This window comes from Triticum aestivum, chromosome 2B (genome assembly GCF_018294505.1).
Source record: "Triticum aestivum cultivar Chinese Spring chromosome 2B, IWGSC CS RefSeq v2.1, whole genome shotgun sequence".
Lineage (NCBI taxonomy): Eukaryota > Viridiplantae > Streptophyta > Magnoliopsida > Poales > Poaceae > Triticum > Triticum aestivum.
Genome location: NC_057798.1, coordinates 16,567,513 through 16,584,132, shown reverse-complemented (window position 1 = coordinate 16,584,132; position 16,620 = coordinate 16,567,513). Strand labels below are relative to the sequence as shown.

At 50.2% G+C, this 16,620-nt stretch overlaps 1 pseudogene; it reads left to right on the top strand.

Moving 5' to 3' along the window:
* Nucleotides 1-10,902: 10,902 nt before the first annotated feature.
* On the top strand, nt 10,903-13,594 carry LOC123039988 (phosphatidylinositol 4-phosphate 5-kinase 6-like; annotated as a pseudogene).
* Nucleotides 13,595-16,620: the final 3,026 nt, after the last annotated feature.

The window sequence follows — 16,620 nt, the reverse complement described above, 5'->3', positions numbered from 1 at the left end:
ATCATGTTTCCAAAATGTGTTTGTGAATTCAAAATTGTTCAGGAATTTCAAAAAATGTTCGCCTGTGAAATTTTGTTCACAAATTTAAAAAATGTTCAGGAATTCCGTTTTTCAAATTGTTCAAATAAAAAAATCATGTTTTCGAAATGTGTTCGTGAATTCAAAAATTGTTCACGGAATTGTTGCTACTTTACCGTGCGATCGCATAAGCATGAGGGGAAGAGATGAACCGTGCAAACGTGGTACTCACAACCATGCCACATCACCAAAAGCATCCTCAAAAGCCACTCTAGGGGGCGATTCAAATGGTTTAGGAAAGTTCAGGGGGTTAAATACCTGGTTTTAGACTTCACGGGGTAAAGTGACCGGTTTGTGAAACCCTAGGGGGGTTTTTTGGACTTCTTTCTTTTAAAAAATGTTCACCTTTAATTTTTTTGTTCACAAATTTAAAACAATTTCAGGAATTGCACATTCCAAATATTTTACAAAAAAATCATGTTTTCAAAATGTGTTCGTGAATTCAAAAATTGTTCAGTGAATTTCAAAAAATGTCCGCCTTTGAATCTTTGTTTCCAATTTAAAAAATGTTCGAGTATTTCACTTTCCAAATTGTTCACATAAAAAAAATCATGTTTTCAGAATGTGTTCGTGAATTCAAAAATTATTCAGAGAATTTCAAAAAATGTTCACCTTTGAACTTTTGTTTACAAATTTTAAAAATGTTCGGGAAATTCACGTTCCAAATTGTTCACAATACAAAAATCATGTTTTAAAAATGTGTTCGTGAATTCAAAAATTGTTCAAGGAATTTCAAAAAGTGTTCGCCTTTGAATTTTTGTTTACAAATGGAAAATATGTTGGGGAATTTTACGTTCCAAAGATGTTTTCAAAATGTGTTCCAGAATTCAAAAATTGTTCAGGGAATTTCCAAAAAGGCTAGTAATGATGGTGGCTAGCGACGTTTGTCAGTACCAAGAGGTTCTCCGTTCAATTGCTCACACAGACTTATCTTTATGGGAAATTTTCCTATGTGATGTTTTAAGTTTTGCCGCTGTAGTTTACCTCTTTAAAATGTCGGGCTGCAATTTATGAGACAAGAACTTGTGTGTCTCAGTGGTAACTGGGTCGCATGTTGTGCAAACCCACCTTGAGGTCTTGTGTTCTAATTCCAGTGCCAGCACCTTTCGAAAATACCTTTCTACACCCTGGAGCACTCCTGTGTGTAGAAACTCCACGTCCTTCTTTTTCTGCCTTTTTTCACGTTGCAACCCGTGTCACTGCAAATGGGCCGGCCCAGCTGAGTCGTCCTGTGCAAACCACCGACTCTTTGTCACAACGAGTGGCAAATATGAGGTCCCTCTGCTGCCTGCACCTCGTTGTGCTTACATTCGGTGCATCTTTCCAAGTCGACGAGGGCCAGTTGATCATTAATTTTCACGGGCTCATAATCATCGCAATTCGCAAGTACTCCCTCCGTCCCATAATATAAAAACGTTTTTGACACTTTTATATTATGGGACGGAGGGAGTACTTGCACATCAGTGTATCATTAGTTAATCATCTCCTTCCTCAGCCCTGAGCATCCTCTCGTTCGGTTCTTTTCCACAGCTAGTTTCGAACTGATCAAGGAGGCCACACTTACGACACCCCACTTCCTTGGCAGTGTAGCCTCGTTGTTCGAATTGGCAAAGTTCTTTCCCATCGCGCGCCGCTTCTTCTTCTTCTTCCTACCGCTACTTGTGGATCCGCCTTACTTTTATTTCGATGGGGCTATCCCTTGCGCCTTTATGAGCATAAAGTGCTCACTCTCCTCCGGGTCACTGAAGCAGAGCCGAATTGTCTTGCCGTGTGTGCGAGTCCTGGACTAGGGGGTCCTCGGGCGTCCGGTCTATTGATGTGGGCCGGACTGATGGGTTGTCAAGATACTAGACAGAGGATTACCTCTCGTGTCTGGTGGGGACTCCCGTGTGCGTGGATGGCAAGTATAGGTGTCCGGATATGTTATTCCTTTCTGTAAAACCGACTTTGTACAACCCTAAGCCCCTTCAGTGTCTATATAAACCGGAGGGAAGACCAGAGGTAGGATCACAACATTGCTAGGCTAGCTAATCTAGGGTTAGCCGAATCGATCTCGAGGTAGATCAACTCTTGTAACCCCTATACCCTCGAATATAATCAAACAAGAGTAGGGTTTTACCTCCATTAAGACGGCCCGAACCTGGGTAAACACTATGTCCTTTGTCCATAGCTACCATTGGTCCTCAGACATATAGCTTGGGCCCGCCTACCCGAGATCTACCGGTTTTGACACCGACATTTGTGCTTTCATTGAGAGCTCCGCTGTATCGTCGACAGAAGGATCGATGGCTCACCTCTTCATCAATAATGATGTTGCGTCCAAGGAAATATTTCTCCCCGGGCAGGTCTTTGTGTTCGGTGGCTTCGTGCTTCGTGCCAACTCGACCGGCCGCCTCAAGAAGGTCGATAGTTACGCCCCCGACCACCAGATCAGGTTTGGAAACCTGAACTACGTTGCTAACATCCAAGGAGACCTAGTCTTCGACGGGTACGCGGCCTCGGCGGCACTCCGTGTCCCCGCCGAGAAGACTCTTCGGGTCCCCTGTCAGATCCCGTCCAGGGGTGGACATCCACACCCGCCTTAGCCTTAGATCCGGGGCATGTCTTATTGTCCGAAGATGGGAGCATGAGCCTGCCAGACTTCTTCCCCTTGTGGAACTCCTGACCGAAGACCCAGATGCAATCTTAGACTTGGCTCTGGGCAATCATCTCGAACTGCCGAGGTCTGCAATCAGCAGGTCCGATCAGGCGTCCCATGCCGAACTCAGCTCAGCAGATCCACAGTTTCCGGTCCCACTTTCGCTCATAGATGAAGAATTGGGTTTGATGCAGTCTCTCGCCATCACGGAGGCCTTACCTCCGGACTGTACCCAGCTTGGACTGGGGGCTGAGAGCGAGGAATTTTATGCCCCACCCACCGCCCACTTAATAGGCACTTTCGAGGAATAACCAAAATATTCGACTACGCGTGCGAAGACATCGACAACATGGATGACGACGCCGACGTCGAACCAAGCCAAGTTCCAACCTTCACGGGGCGTTGGACGTCCACCTCAACCTACGATGTGTACATGGTGGACACTCCGGATAAAAAGAACGACGAGGATAACCCGAGCCCCGATGAGGATAAACCTATCGATAAACCACCAAAGCGTCGACGTCAGCGGCGCTGCTCACGATCGCATCGGGCAAAAGATAGCAATACCGTCACCGGAGATAATGAGACTCCGGATGATGCCGAAGATTCCGAATACCCCGCCGATCCCACATCCGATAAGGACGAAAGAGAAGAGGGTGAATATAGCCCCGGACACGTTGACAACGAAGATGCGGAGGACAGCAATTATATGCCAGAATCCGAAGAGGAGGTTAGCCTCGCCGACGAAGAATTCATTGTCCCAGAGGAACCCCTCGACCAGGAACACTTCAAAGTTACCCTAATGTCCTGGCCAAAAGAAGAAGAAGCAGCAGCTCAAAGCAGAAGAAGATACGCTTAATGAAAGGTGGACTAATGTCCTGGCCGCTAAGGAATATGGCCAAGAGCGACCTGTCAAAAGTTACCCTAAGCGCAAGCTGCTGCCTCAATTAGACGATGAAGCCCTTGAGATAATACCATCGAAATACAATCAGGAAGATCAACCAGACCGACCAGCACGTGGACAGGACAAAACGGCATATCAAGCCGAACACCAACCCACACCCCCTCGCTGAAGAGGCAGAGAGACGACAGTCGCGGGATACACGTACGACTTGCAACACGACCTAGCCAATAAAGCTGGTCAGACCAGATCAATCTACAGATCAAGGGGCCGCGCCCCGGCGCGAGACAATGGCTATGAAGCCCGGCATGACGACCGTTACTATGTTCAGGATCAGAACTGAACTCAGATGTCAGCCGATCTCCGCCGCGACATTGCGCGATATAGAGGGGTCGCACACCCCCTACGCTTCACGGACGAGGTCATCGAACATCAATTTCCGGAAGGGTTTAAACACATAAACATCAAACAGTACGATGAAACGATGGATCCGGCCGTCTAGATTGAAGATTTTCTTCTCCACATTCTCATGGCTCGAGGAGACGATCTCCACGTCATTAAATATCTTCCTCTAAAGCTGAAAGGACCAGCACGTCACTGGCTAAACAGCCTCCCAGAAAACTCCATTGGAACCTGGGAGGACTTGGAAGATGCTTTCCGGGCCAACTTTTAGGGCACTTATGTCCGGCCACTGCATGCCGACGACTTGAGTCACATAATTCAGCAGCCGGGCGAATCAGCCCGCAAGCTTTTGAATCGGTTCTTAACTAAAAAGAACCAGATGTAGACTGTCCGGAATTCGAAGCCTTAGCGGCCTTCAAACACAGCGTCCGTGATGAATGGCTCGCCCGACACCTTGGGAAGAAAAATCCGAAGACCATGCCAGCCTTAACGGCACTCATGACCTGCTTCTGTGCGGGCGAAGAACAGCTCAGGTGACCCTAGCACTTTTAAGGCGCGGGGCAGGAATGGTAAAACTCACCGCAATAAAAACAAATGTGAACAACAACAACGATGACGCAGATGATACGATAGTCAATGCCGTATTCAGCGGCCCTAAGTCCGGTCAGCGGAAGAAACCTTTCAGAGGCAACAAGGACGGGCCATCCAGCTTAGACAAGATCCTTGAGAGGCCTTGCCAGGTTCATGGCACACCCGATAAGCCTGCAAATCACACCAACAGGAATTGTTGGGTCTTCAAACAGGCCGGTAAATTCATACTGAACATAAGGGAAAAGGGCCTCCAAGCAAAGACGATGACGAGCCCCGTCAGCCGAACACCGGGGTTCAGAAATAGTTTCCCCCCGAGGTAAAGACAATGAACATGATATATGTCACTCATATCCCTAAAAGGGAACGCAAACGCGCATTACAGGACGTCTATGCCATAATCCTGTCGCTCCCAAGTTGTAACCCATGGTCAGCCTGTCCGACCACCTTTGATCGCAGGGACCACCCAACCAGTATCTGTCGCGGGGGTTCGGCCGCCCTGGTTCTTGATCCAATCATTAACCGATACCACCTCACTACAGTCCTTATGGACGGAGAAGCAGTCTCAACTTGATCTATCAAGATACTATACGCAAAATGGGGATCGACCCATCATGAATCAAGCCTAGTAACACTACTTTTAAAGGTGTGATACCAGGAGTGGAGGCCTGTTGTACGGGCTCAATTACACTTGAGGTATTATTCGGCTCCCCAGATAACTTTCGCAGCAAAGAGTTAATCTTCGACATCGTCCCCTTCCACAGTGGTTACCATGCACTGCTCGGACGAACCGTTTTCGCCCGCTTCAATGCAGTCTTGTACTATGCTTACTTGAAGCTTAAAATGCCTGGAACTCATGACGTTATTACAGTCAATGGTAATATGGAGCGCTCACTCCATACTGAAGAGCACACCGCGGCCCTTGCAGCCAAAGTATATGGCTGCCTTATCAAGCCGAACGGTTCACCGGCCAATAAAGCCAATGACATATCCAAACGAGTCCGGTCCAGGCATAATAGCGATAAATCAACGGATCTGAACACTGATTAGCAGTTCGGCATCCGCCAATCGGCCCACCAGGTTGTGGCCTATGTACCGCCCGTACACAATTACGCACTAAAAAAATACCTTGGGCGGCGCCGGAGGCACACTGCGGAAGTGGTCCATTGCACGGCTTGACCATAGTTGGGCCACATATATCTTTTTTACGCAGGTTCATCAAGATCCCTACTTGCAAGATGGTTGTCGCATGAGATCCTTTTAAGGCTGGCACGTCTCAACAATCAAATACTCCTCTCAAAGGATTCACTACTGATGAGAAAAGGCGCAGACGTGCGGCAGGGCATCATTGGAGTTTCTTTTCTGAACTATGATTTTTAGGCCCTGTGTTAGACTTCCCCTTATGTAAAATCTTTTCTTTTTTGGGCATGTAATATGACCTTAATATTGAACGACATTGCCTGTCATCAACGTATCAATAAAGATATAAAGGGCGTAGATGTTTACCACCTTTTTGGTTGGGTTTTGGTTTTTTCCTAGTCATCTGCGCTCCCCCTTACGTTCGACTGACATACGTGGTTCGACACAGTATTCATACCAGGGGCTGTGTTCGGCCCCACAAAATTCTTAAGTCTGAAAACCTATAGGGAACTCTTCGGCATCCCGGATATTGCATTATATGCATCGACTCCGAATCATGTCTTCGGTCTATAGTTGGGTTGCCTGGCTCCAGTGTTTGCCACCTTACGTTCCGCTCGTTCGGCTAAGGTAGTAAAGGGAGAACTACTGCGATTGTATTTCTGGTTCGTCCGGTTAAGTACCCCAGTAGAGAAAGCCGAAAACTGACTGTCATGATGGGTGAGAGCGGGTCAGCAATCCGGTGACTTAGTGTCATACTATGAATCGTTCACGATTTATGTCGTGTTATACGAGGGGCTTGGTTTTCGGCCAGCCCCGTTGCAAAGGCGCCGTACTCCGGATTGCCGTTCACGCAACAAGGGGCTAGTACTTAGCACCACCAATGGACTCTTATGGTTAAGTGAAAGTACTAAAACCGCATAGTCCGATTGCCTAGTTCACCTCGCAAGCCACCTCCTACATCGGACCAAGACGTAGGATAAAGTGCGGCCATGCGTTTCAGAACACCCCTATAATATTTACATGGGGGCTGATGCCGACGAATGGTAAAGTTTCAGATATATAAAAAGCAGAATAGGAGGATAAGCTAATCATAGAGCATAACTATTATACACCATGAGTTTATTACACGACTCTTACAAGCGGACTCAACTACTCAAATATGACGTCCTTTGAGCACTAACCCTCCACAATACGGGCTCCCTCGAGGACCTCATCCAAGTATTTCTCCGGCTGCCGATGCTCTTTGCCTTCAGGTGGCCCTGCGGTGGCAATTTCGATGGCCTTCATCTTCGCCCACCGCACCTTGAGGCGGGCGAAGGCCATCCGTGCACCTTCAAGGCAGGACGACCGCTTGAGGGTATCGATCTGAGGAATCGCATCCACTAGCCGCTTCACGAGGCCGAAGTGGCTGCTAGGTATGGCCTCGACCGGCCATAGACGGACTATCACATCCTTCATGGCCAGTCTGGCCACCCTGTGCAGCTCGGACAGCTGCTTCAGCTGGCCACTTAGGGGCACTAGAAGCCCCACTCTACAACGTCTGAGGTGTTGTCCTCGGGCGCCTTCTGTACGGTCTCGTCCGCCCCTCCCCGCCATGAGATGGCCTTTGGGATGACACCTTAGTGCCCTCCATGGCAGGGGAGAAAGGGCGCGAGATGGGTCGGCACTCTCCACCTCCCCAGGGGCTAGAGAGTTCCCCGTCAAAGAAGAGGGGATCGGGGTCTTGCACGGAGGTCTAAAAAGCATAAAAGGATTGGGCATGAAAGAGGTAGATTAAAGCAATAATTAAATGAGTAAGTTTCTGAAATTACATTTCGGCCAAGGGCTGTTCCCTTTGGGCCCTCTCCGGGCTGTGTTCGGACTCCGAGTCCGAACTATCCAAGAGGATCACCCTCCCCTTCTTCGGTGTCGCCCCCTCCAGGTTCTTGGAGGTTGTCCTCTTTCCCCTCCTCGTCTTGAGGGGGCGGTCGCTCTCCACGTCCTCTTCCTCCTCTCCCTCCTCCTCTTTGTCTTCGTCTTCCTCGTGGGAGGAGACGGGCTCGGTCTCTCCGGACACAGCTTCCGGAGGGCCTTTGCGGTGGGGCCCATTCTTGGGCCCCTTGCTCTCCTTCTTGGCCTTCTTCTCCGGCGACTGATAAGGCGCCGAGACCAGCATCTCCTCCAGCTGAGGAGTGACTGGGTTTTCGGGCAGTGGAGCCGGACACTTGATCCGCTCCGACTTCTTGGTCTAGCCCTGTAACGAAAGATGGGTTGATGAGTTCGCCATAGGTCAAATGTATATATATAAACTAGGTATGTCTTCGGAGATATCGAATACTTACTGGAGAGGCCGGATACGTGGTGTTGAGGCCGATGTTCTCGGTCTCCATGGGCCAGCTGCTCTTATGCGCCTTGAAAAACAGCTTCCATATTCCCTCGCGTGTGGTGCTAAGGAAGTGTTGTAGCATCCGCGGCTCCTTCGGCTTGAATTCCCACATGGGGGCAGCCCGGCGCTGGCAGGGGAGAATGCAGCGGAAGAGCATGATTTGAACCACGTTGGTTATACCAACGTTCTTCTCTAGCACATTGGTAATGCGCGTTTGCAGCGCCAGCACCTCAGTTTGCGACCCCCAGTCGAGGCCCTTCTCGTTCCAGGAGGTGAGCCTCATGGGGGGTCCGGATCTGAACTCTGGAATGGCCGCCCACTTAGTGCGGCACGGCTCGGTGATGTAGAACCACTCATGTTGCCAGATCTTCACGGTCTCCACAAAGGACCCCTTGGGCCATGTGGTGTTCGGCAGCATGCTAATCATAGCTCCGCCGCAGTCCGTGTGCTGCCCGTCGACCACCTTTGGCTTCACATTGAAGACCTTGAGCCATAGGCTGAAGTGTGGGTGGACGCGGAGGAGAGCCTCACACGGGTGGAGTACATGAGTCCGCGGACAAACGGGTGGAGTGGAAAACCTAAACCTCTAAGGAAGTGGGTAAGGAAGACGACCCGTTCGTCGCGCTCCGGAGTAGGAATGACTTGACCTTCAGGGCGAAGCCTGTGCTTGATATCGGCGGCAAGGTACCCCGCACTCCGAAGATGTTTTATCTCCTTCTCCGTCACAGAGGAGGCCTCTCACTTGCCTTTGGAGCCAGCTCCGGCCATGGTCGGAGGAGGAGGTGGTGGTGGTGAGAAAGACGGAGACTTTGCAGGCGCAGAGTGTTTGGGAGATTGGAAGGCCGAGGAGATGTGAAGGCGTGGGGAAAGAAGTGTGGATCTATTGCCCTCTTATAGGCAGTAAAAATACCAACCACCCCCACTCATGCCTTGAATCTCGCCCATTCCCAATGAAGGCGTGTGCCGCAAATGGTTGGATTACCCAAATATCATTGATGTACAATCCCGTACTAAGTGGGCACGATCTCTGTTTGACAGGACGTGCCAATGAGGCGTGGCCTCGAAACACGAAACGAGGTGTAGAAAAACGGTTCGATATGCCGAAGGGTCAAGTCTGACGCTTCGTCGGAAAGGCTGTCAGTAAAAGACACTATTCTTATTTTTTATATCCTGCCTTCGCGGCTAAGGGTTGTGTTTATCATAAAAAGCCGGATATAATTCTTTTACAAAGGAAATCTGATGTGTATTCTTCGAGGAACCCGCCTTGCAATGCCAAAGACAATCTGAACACCGAATATATCATCACTGAAGACTGGTTCAGGGGCTACAGTGGGAGTCCTGGACTGGGGGTCCTCGGGCGTCCGGTCTATTTATGTGGGCCGGACTGATGGGCTGTCAAGATACAAGACAGAAGATTATCTCTTGTGTCCGGTACGGACTCCCTTGTGCGTGGATGGCAAGTATATGTGTCCGGATATGTTATTCCTTTTTGTAAAACCGACTTTGTACAACCCTAAGCCCCTCCGATGTCTATATAAACCGAAGGATAGATCGGAGGAAGGATCACAACATTGCTAGGCTAGCTAATCTAGGGTTAGCCGAATCGATCTCGAGGTAGATCAACTCTTGTAACCCTATACCCTCGAATATAATCAAGCAGTAGTAGGGTTTTACCTCCATTAAGAGGGCCCGAACCTGGGTAAACACCGTGTCCTTTGTCCATAGTTACCATTGGTCCTCAGACATACAGCTTGGGCCCCCCTACCCGAGATATGCCGGTTTTGACACCGACACCGTACACCTTCAATCTTCCGACGAGATCCTCGACTGACAGCATCTTCTGGCCGAGACATTTCTTGATCGGCGTGATCGTTAATTTCGGCATGCTCATAATCATCGTAGGTGACATTAAAAATCTCAGTAGAGATCGGGTGTACTGGCTTGGTGGAGTCCAAAATTAACTTCCTACCTCGCGCGTCACAACCACCTTTTTATTCTAATGGTTATACACATGGTATGTCTTCCACCCCTACTTCATAGCCCATCAATACTGTTGAAGTATTTTCGACCGTCAACTTGCTACACTAGTAGAGAAATGGCTAGTCACAACTTCAATTGGCGGCGAGCCAGTTTCAATCCACGCCACAACTATTTTATTTTAAATAGTGGTGGCATGGGCATAGCATACGCCACCACTATAGCTTTATTGGTGGCCTGCAGTCATAAATCCACGTCGCAAGTAACATGTCTAGTCTATTTAAAAATAAAAATAAACCGGACTAACTACGGGTGGCGTGCTTATATATGATCACTCCACAAGAGTAACTTGATTACCAATGGCGTGCGGACATATGATACATCACTATTAACTACCAGTCTATCCATAAGAAAAAGGTTAGACGAGTTACTGGTGGCGTCTTGTCTAAAATTCACGTGACAAGTAACCATATACGGGCACGCCATCAGTACTAAAACAAGTACATATCTGTGTACGTTGACCTCGTCTTAGCAATAGATCCAGCATGCCCACACGTTTGAGCCTTATCAATGCAATTCACGCTACTAGGGGCAGCTCCTCCACGCGTTTCTCCCTTATCCACGCATACTAAGAATACTAGGCATGTAAGAGTTTCATTTTTCTGTTTTTTTTTGGAAAAAAAATTACCTACGCTGTTTGAGCGACACGTTATCTGTGTGTGTGCAGTACATCCTACAGCGACCTTCCTTTGTTTTCTCTTTAATATTTGTTTGACTGCACGTTGCATACATGTCTTGGTCCAGTTCACGTGAGCTTTTCTGATGGTCTTCTAGATTTCCCGTGATTGCTGCATGGGTCATGCATGTCGCCACGTTTGCCTCACACGTGTTGACTGCCAGTTTACTGATGGACACGTTGCCTTCTAGGCTTTTTTAGTGGGTTTCATCTTTGTTTTTTCTTTGCTTTTGGCTGCCTATAAGTAATTGGCCTGGTGTTTGTTCACGGTCTCTGCAAGAAATCATCTGACCCTCTATCCCAACCCAGCACTACGCGGCCGCTGCCCCCTCTCCTCTGTCTCTGTACGGGTGCGCAGCCTCATCCTCCCCCAACCTGGTCGCCGGCAGCCCCTGTGCCAGGCCCTCCGTTTCCCCTCAGCGAGGCCGAGATGGTAGCGCGGTGCGCAGCCCCATCCTCCCCAGCCTGGTCGCTGGCCAACCCCTAGCGCCAGGCCCTCCGTTTATCGTTGGCGGTGTTGGCGTTGAAGGATGGGGCGACGATGCCATCATACTCTTGGAAAAGCAACGCGGGCAGAAGGAAGAGCACGCGCCCCGGCGTCGGAGGAGACTTGGCAGGAGATGGTTGTTCTGCTGCAGGTACGTGAACGGGGTGGCTAGGTTGACACGCTGGCCTCCTCCGGTATCCTCTCGTCGCCCCGCTCCGGCTCCAGCCCCTCGCTTGCCGCCTCCTGCGACGCCGGTGTTGAGCTCGCTTGCAAGGTGTTCTATCAATTGACCAAACTAAACCAAGTCTGAGTATGGACAATGGTCATGTACTTTCCTTCCTCAAGCACTCCTCCTCCTCGGCGTCCTCCTCCCCTGGCGTCGACCACCCCAGCCAGGAGTACGTCGAGCGCGGCCTCCCCCAATGAGGAGTTCTACATCGGGCAGTGGCGCGTCGGCGTGCCGCACGGCGCTGGGATGTACCTGTGGACGAACGGGTGGATGTACGCGGTGGAGTGGCGGCACGGCAAGGCCACAGCCGGGGCAAGTTCTCCTGGCCATCGGGCCGGGCGTCACCTTAGAGGGCGAGTTCAAGGACGGCTTCTAGGATGGCGACGACACCTACACCGGCGCCGCCGGGGACAGTTAAGGGCTCCTGGTCCATGAACCTTAAGCACGGCGCCGGTAGGAAGAGCTACGTCAACGGCGACTAGTAAGACGGCGAGTGACGAGTGGTGCTCCGGGCTGCAAGACGGCGCCGGCCGCTACATCTGGCGCAACGGGACCGTGTATAGGGGGAGTGGCTACCGCGGCGCGCTCGCCTGGGCCAACGGCAACCGCTACGACGGCGGCTGGGAGGATGGCTGCCCGCGCGGCCAGGGCACCTTTCGATGGGCCGACGGCAGCGTCTACATCGGCTTCTGGATGAGAGACGGCCCGAGCGGCATTGTCCAGCAGAAGGGCGTCTACCACGCGCCCATCTCCAGCGGCGCCGTCCCCGAAGGCGCACGACCCCGTGACGCGTTCGCGAGGGAATTGCCTGGGTTCATGGGCGTCGGCGCCACCGAGTCCACGCCTCTGCAGAGGCCGCTCGACAGTTCGGTTAATCGGACGGCCAATGGGCGGGCAAGCTCCGTGTGCCGGATGAGCAATTGCTCCGAAGTACGGCATGATTTGCATCTGGGAGTCAGGCGACAACATCACCTGCGACATTGTGTTCGGAGCTTGGCTTGGACCGCCGCCTTCTTGGTGTTCTCCCATGATAGGATGCACGACATCTTGTGCTTAGCCCTGCAGCACAGAGAATTCTCTTGTGTATTCAGTTCGGTCAGGTTCAGTTAAGTTCATTTGAGTGGAGGCATGCACCTGTTGTCGGACTTGTTCTTCTGGTTCTCCTCCCACACCTTCACCATCGACAGCTTCCGATTCATCTCCACCTTCACAAGCACCGCGTCTGTATGCGAGTTCATTCATTTCGTGTGTTTTTGTATTCATACCAAACAAATTAAAACTGAAAACTTGCAAACCAAATGCACCGAAACTTGAAGCAGAGGGTGGACTACATGATGTACGTACCTCTGTCAGTTTCTGGACCTGGAGGGGCTGCAGGTCCTTGCTGTGCTGTTGTTGGCGCTGGGGCACCATCAGCAGCAGCAAGACGGATCGATCGATTAGAGTTAGCATAGCACCAAACTGATGCCAGAGTGATCCACGTCTAAACGTTTGTAAACACTGCCACTACCGTTCCAGAGTCGCCCTAGTGGACGACGCGCGTAGGAGCATGAGGACGGCGGGGAGAGCGGGGCGCTTCTGCCGCCACCGTCCCCGGCGCCGCACATCGCCAAGTGGGTGTCCCCGCGGCAGGAGGAGACCATCGTAATTGACGTATGCACTACGAGCTCATGCTCAACTTGCAGCTCAGGATCAGGTGGGTTGCATTGGTCATCTCCCTTCGTCAGCGAGTCTGAATTACGATGTGTTCAAGGAATATAGTCAAGATTAAAATATTTGCATTTGCTTTCAGTACCTTTGCTCCACGCAGAGTTATAGGAATATAGTAAAGACTAAAGACTCTAAACAATATTTTAGTGATCTTGGATGTCATCACCTGCATAGACTTTTCTCCCGTAATAGTATTGCTTCCAGTTTGTTGGTTCATGGACGGTCAGATGGTTGCAGCGTATCGCCTGCTTCGGTGGATCGACTTGAATAGATTGGCTGTTGATGATATGTCTTTTAGGACCAGCAGCAGTGGTTTGATTCAGATGTAAATCTCACTATTACTACATCAGCAACAATATTTTAGGTCTAAGAAGAGAAGCAAAGCTTCGTACTTCCATTACCCACTATCACTACATAAAGTAGATCACTTATTCATGTATCAACTAGATTATCTATTTTTTTATGAACTACTTTACCACGAATTGAGTCTTGAAACGGCTTACCAAATATTAAAAAAAACTAAATAGCAATTCTTTTGGCGCGGCGTGCCACCGTGCACTATTCGCTAGTCTCCCTCTATCTCCGTACGAGAGCCATGGAGCCACCCGACGCCCACGTCTTTTTCTTTTATCTCACCAGGAAAGCATGACCAACAGTAGGAGCGTGTTTGGTTCTCGTAGCAACTTTTGTCTGCATAGAATATACTTCCCAGTTGGGGTTGGTTACGAGAAAATAGGCAAAAAAATCTATATCTGCACCTAGTTTGGCTGCCTGCATACCCTCTAGCCTGCATGAGATGCAACAAAAGGTGACCTGTTTGGTTGCCCGCTTGTTTAGGCGGAAACACAAGGCATTGTGTTTGGTTTCATGCAACGCCTATTGTCTGGTAACCTCTTCGATGGGGTGGTGAGGGTTAGCAGCACACAGGCACATGCATAACAACCCAAAGACACACAAAAGTTAGCATATTAACATAGTTCTAAACCATATCAAGTAGTTTTAAACATAGTACCACACTTAAACATAGAAGTTTTCAAGCAAAGGAGTACAATATGGTCGATACTAAACCAGCCGGAACAACGGAGAGCTACCCTAGACCACTTCAATGTCGTCGTCATTGAAGACGATGACCTTCAGTGTGTCGGGAATCAGCAGCTTGAAGGTTACCATGTATCCGATCTTGATCTGATGGACGACGGCAAAGGTGACCCAACCCTGATCGAGGTTGACCCTGCCGTTCATCAGCCAGACAGTGAACCTCCATGAGTAGTCGGTGTTCGTCTTCAGCTTTAACTCTATCAGCACAGTCGAGAAGTGCTAGGTGAATTCTAGGGGCATTGAGATGCACTCAAGCTTCGGGGCAAGGGTCACCTTGCAGAAGTGAGTTGGCCCACCCTCCTCGTGGTAGTGCCCGTAGTTCCAATGCTTGCCACTGGGGGCCTCCTCCGGCACCACATCGTCATCCGTGGCCACCTCCTCAGGCATGCATTGTTGGAACAACCTCCAAGGGCGGCACCACCTCCTTCCCCTTGTCCATGGGCGGCACTCCTCCTTGTCCTTGTTCTCCGTTGTCTCGATCTGCGTTATGAAGAGCTCAAAGTTCATGGCGTTATGAACAACACAAAGACAATAGCGTTATGAACATCAAAAAGTTCAAAGGTCGATCAACATTAAATCTATCGTCCAAAGAATCTATATTTACCTAGCCTAATGACCACTACTACGCACCACCGCACTCAGTTAACCCTCTCCGTCTCTCACTCTCCTCCTATCCATCACCATGAACTCCAACTCCAACCCCAACCCCTTCCCTTGGGGCATTGGATGGAGGGCTTTCTTCCTCAGGTGTTCGTTGGGTTACCACACCAAGTTCGAGAACACCATGGAAGTTTGCTTGAACTTCAGCAGCATCGAAGACTTACACAAGTAGGTAGAAGTTCTGGTGAAGAAGGCGGCGGTGGAGGAGTTGAAGAAGTTGATTCCTGACCCAATGACGGGGGTTATGTCTGTGGACATCCTACACTAGGCCATGAATCACCGACTCCAGTGATGCCGCACAGAGGACAAGGTGGGCCAACTACAGAGTGTACATGTCTCCTCAAGACCAACGTGTAGCAGCCTTCTGGAATAGGTCATTCGTAGCGCCAGAGGTCATCACCCTGGTGTCGGAGGAGGAAGAGGAATCGGTGGAGGTGGTGGTCAGGGCGTCATAGACATGCCACCGTACTTTGTCGATCGATCTGCATGACAACGAGGACGATGATACGGTGGTCCAGACGGAGGACAAGAACAAGGTCAAGCCTCCCCCCTCCCGCTCCAAGCGCCTCCAGGGTCGCCGGGGCTAAGATTAGAAACTACTGTCTAAGATTAATCCCCAATCCCCATTCCCCTTGTACTCAATCCAGATCGGAACCCTAAAATTCATCACTACTAGAAACTCATGATGATGTTATGATCAGTCGTATAACTATTTATCCCAACTCCCCATTCCCCTAGGATGCAGATCAAATACAAACACGGATGGAATGCGAAAATAGTAAGTGAGGACGTGAAAATAGTGCTTACCGCCATTGCCGATGTGCTACGGGTGATGTAGCGGATGACGGTGATGGAGGCCGGTGCTTGCCTTGCTGTTTTCTGCTGAATGCCGCCATTGTCGGTGAGTGTGGAGACTGAGAGAGAGGGGAGAGAGAGCGGCGAGGGTAATTATTGTGGGCGATTCGGGAAGCAACGCGACTTCTCGAGCATGGCTGCTCGCGTATAGCCACCACCGCCCAAGTGCATCGCGTAGGTCTGGCTCTGAAAAAACTGCCGATTTGGACGTTCCTAGCGGGCCTGGTTGAGAGTTGCTTCATGTTCCGTGCGATGCAGGCCCAACAGTGAACGTAGGGAGCCAAACAACCCATTTTCTTCTCGCGCGGTCCTGGCTGGCCTCTATGTGGGCTACCAAACACGCCCTAGGCATCCGCGCGGGCGGCTCCCTCCCCAATGTGGTTCCTCACCTCCACCGGGATCCTTCTCACTTGTTTCATGGCTAAATCGTGGTGGCTCCCTCCCCAGTGAGTACGGGCACGAACGCACTGTGAGCCCTCCTCTCGTCTGACCACGTTGCTCCTCCGTGGACCACGCCGTGTGGGAGGGTGCTTGTGACGCCGGCTTCAACGACAACACAATGGTGTTTCTGGTCAGCGACTGATGCTACAACTTTGAATCTTGTTATCTCTAATTTCTAATACTAGAGACCAAGCAAACTGAGTTTTGAGGGAACACGGTGTCGTAGTTTTTTTTTTCAAAATTTTTAGTAGAGGCGTCCCCACGCCACCAAGGTCCTTTTTTACCACGCCACCACTAGGCTTTTCTGCACTAGTG